Source organism: Dasypus novemcinctus, chromosome 10 (genome assembly GCF_030445035.2).
Source record: "Dasypus novemcinctus isolate mDasNov1 chromosome 10, mDasNov1.1.hap2, whole genome shotgun sequence".
Lineage (NCBI taxonomy): Eukaryota > Metazoa > Chordata > Mammalia > Cingulata > Dasypodidae > Dasypus > Dasypus novemcinctus.
The window spans coordinates 36,114,873-36,118,509 of record NC_080682.1 but is presented as its reverse complement, the minus strand read 5'-3'; the positions used below and the strand labels follow the sequence as shown (position 1 = coordinate 36,118,509).

Sequence of the window (3,637 nt, the reverse complement as noted above, 5' to 3'; positions counted from 1 at the left end):
ATTAACACAGTGAGATAATAGGATAGGATCACAAGCAATCTGCTTTTTGCCTCTCAGTTTCCTGTGGACCATTAATATTGAAATTTTGGCCTTATTTGCAGGTAAAAAAAGATATAGATATATACACATATACAAAATACTTAGAAAAAATTATGGAGGATATATAAGATACAAAACACTTATATCTAGAAGAGGATTTTCAATGCAAAAGATTGAGACATTTTCATTTTTCTTTTCACCCTTCTTATTCTTTGAATATTATATCATAATCCTGTAATATTGGGTAGTAAAATATAATTCATAAAAGGATATGATAATATGTAACATAGTTTTTAAAGCATATCAATAGCAATGAACATAGGCAATAAGGACAACAGTATTGCTCTTGGAAAATTATACCAAAGTTGCCTGTAGAAAGGTTACTTATGAGTATGAAAATTGGAAAGAACATAAATGTCTTCAATAGACACTGTAAAAATATTGATTTATAAAAATATACGTATTAGCCTACCATTAAATTGATAAATATGGAAACTAAAGCAACATAAGAGGAGTGCTTATAATAATTCTAAGTAAAACTTGTAATACAAAATGGTATTATATGATGACTTTAATTATAATAATTGCGTGTATATATGAACAAAAGATTGCAATAGAGTAATCAAAATTGTGCATTGGAATAGTAAGATTTGTTTCAAGCAATGTTTTTTAGAAGGAATAGCATGGGTAATTCAGGGTAAAGAGGGACATGTATAAGGAAAACACACTTTGGTTTTACAAAGAGGAGAAAGTGAGGACCAGTTCAAAGTCAAACGCAGAGTGATGCAATATTCTCCCTTTAATCTGAGTAACGGGATAGGTTAAAAAGAGCAGTTTAGTTTCCTTCCATGATGTCAACCTCAAAGTTTTACTCAGATAATTAATTTACTTGTTATATCACTGATGAGCTGATCTCTTGAAACACAGGTAAAATGTTCTTAGAGTTACTTGTAAAACATACCGCACCTGAGATGAAGAGGAAGCCTGTTAAAATAGACACAAAGATGAGTGAACTGAGCTGAGACTATTTTCTTCTGGAAGGATTCCATAACATTATTCATGCTTAAGTATATTGGAGAAGTGTTATTCAGATTTCAAACCACATAGATACACTGCAATATCCCTGTAATGCATGTATGTATGTATGAGCATATATGTATATATAGCATTTTAAAAAATTATTATTAAACCTGAAAATAAGGTAGGGAAGATATTTGCACTTCATTTTTCATATCAAAACCAAGTTTAAAAGCAATTTAAATCACTTGGCCAAGGAAAGAACAAACTGTGCATTTATTAATCTCGGTAGAAAGAAAATTTTTGGAAGATATTTTCTTTTTGCTCCAAAATGAAAATGCTTTGTCGAATCTATTGAGTTTCTGAAACAAAAGATAAATCTGTGAGAGACCTGAGCATCTCTGTTACTAGAAGAACAGCGTACAGAGAGAAAACAAGGAATTCTGTGTTGAACCTTCTGATTTAACCAACATGTCACTTTTTTCTTCTCTCTGCAGATTAATTCTTTGTCAACTGCATTCTACCACAGCTGTGAATAAGACTATGAATAAGAGTATGGCTGAATTCATTCTATTAGGGTTGACACAATGCTGGAAAGCAGAAAGCAATATATGGGGTCTTCTTGATCTTTTACCTTGCAACTCTGTTAGGGAACTTTCTCATTAAGGTGGCTATTAAGACTAGTCTGACATTTGGGAGTCCCATGTACTTCTTTCTCTTCTACCTGTCCTTCGCTGATGCCTGCTTCTCTACAACCACAGCCCCCAGGTTAGTTGTAGATTCCCTTGCTCAGAAAAAGACCATTTCTTACAATGAGTGCATGACTCAGGTCTTTGCAGCACATTTCTTTGAGTGTATGGGGATCTTTGTGCTCATCCTCACGGCCTTTGATCATTACAAAGTCATTTGTAAATCCCTGGAGATATACAACCATCATGAGGCATCTTGTCTGTGGAGTACTGGTGATCCTGGCTTGGGTGGGATCTTGCATCCATTCTTCAGCACAGCTTTTCTTGGCTTAGAGGTTGCCTTTCTGTGGTCCCAATATTATTGATCACTATTTCTGTGACTTGCAGCCCTTGTTGAAACTTGTCTGCATGGACACTTATATCATAAATTTCCTAGTGTCTAACAGTGGTGTTATATGAATGATGAGTTTCATAATTTTGCTTCTCTTCTACATAGTTATTTTATGTTCTCTGAGAAACCATACTGCAGAAGGAAGGCAAAAAGCCCCCTGAACTTGTACATACCATTTTATTGTGGCTATCATATTTTTTGGAACATGTATATTCATATACATAAGGGCACCAATCACATTCGCAGGGGAAAAGATGGTGACTCTGTTTTATGCAATTGGGACACCCTTGCTTAACCCTCTGATCTATACACTGAGGAATGCAGAAGTGAAAAATGCCATGAAAAATTTATGGTGTAGGAAGTATAAAATTCATTGGATAAATAATATATGGAGAATCTAATTTATTCTCCCTTAATATCTCAGTTTTTGTTATATGGACAGAAAATACTTACCAGGAAATAGCAATCTGTGGAGGCCTCATAATTGAATGAACTATGATGACTTTTATTTTATTATTTTTTTTATTTTATTTTATTTTTTTTCTTCTGAGGTCGTTTTTTTTTTTTTATTGACTTTGTAATAATATTACATCAAAAATATATATGTGAGGTCCCATTCAACCCCGCTCCCCCACCCCCCCCTCTCCCCCCCCAACAACACTCGTTCCCATCATCATGACACATCCATTGGATTTGGTAAGTACATCTTTGGGCACCTGTGCACCTCATAGTCAATGGTCCACATCATGGCCCATACTCTCCCCCATTCCATCCAGTGGGCCCTGTGAGGATTTACAATGTCTGGTGATTGCCTCTGAAGCACCATCCAGGGCAGCTCCATGTCCCAAAGACACCTCCACCTCTCATCTCTTCCTGCCTTTCCCCATACCCATTGTCCACCATGTCCACTTTTCTCAATCCAATACCACCTCTTCTATGTGGACATTGGATTGGTTGTGTCCATTGCACCTCTATGTCAAGAGGAGGCTCAAATTCCACATGGATGCTGGATGCAATCCTCCCATTTTCAGTTGTAATCACTCTAGGCTCCATGGTGTGGTGATTGTCCTTCTTCAACTCCATCTTAGCTGAGTGCGGTAAGTCCAGTAAATCAGATTGTAGGTGCTGGAGTCTGTTGAGGTTCAGGACCTGGCTATCACATTGTCAGTCCAGAGATTCAAATCCCCTAAATATATCTTAAATCCCAACGTTAACTGCACCTCCAGCACATTAGCATGAAAGTCTTATGAAGGGAGATCCCATCTGAGTCCAGATTCATCACACATAAATACCATTTCCAAAGAGGGGCCATCTGCCCTGGTAGTTAACCCCATCGGCCATGGCCATAACTCTCATGGGTCTCTTTAGCCTTCAAAGGAACCAATATCTGGGGGTTGTATCTGCTTTATCTGTCTCTCTGACTCTGCTCAGTTGTGCATGAGGGCAATCCTTCTGCCAGCCTCCAGACTCTTTTTTAGAAACTCGTAGCCATATAAACTCA

The 3,637-nt window shown here is 36.9% G+C and overlaps 1 pseudogene; it reads left to right on the top strand.

Annotated features, from left to right (window-relative positions):
• The first annotated feature begins 1,611 nt into the window (after positions 1–1,611).
• On the top strand, positions 1,612–2,537 carry LOC101441689 (olfactory receptor 4C11-like; annotated as a pseudogene).
• The last annotated feature ends 1,100 nt before the right edge of the window (positions 2,538–3,637 follow it).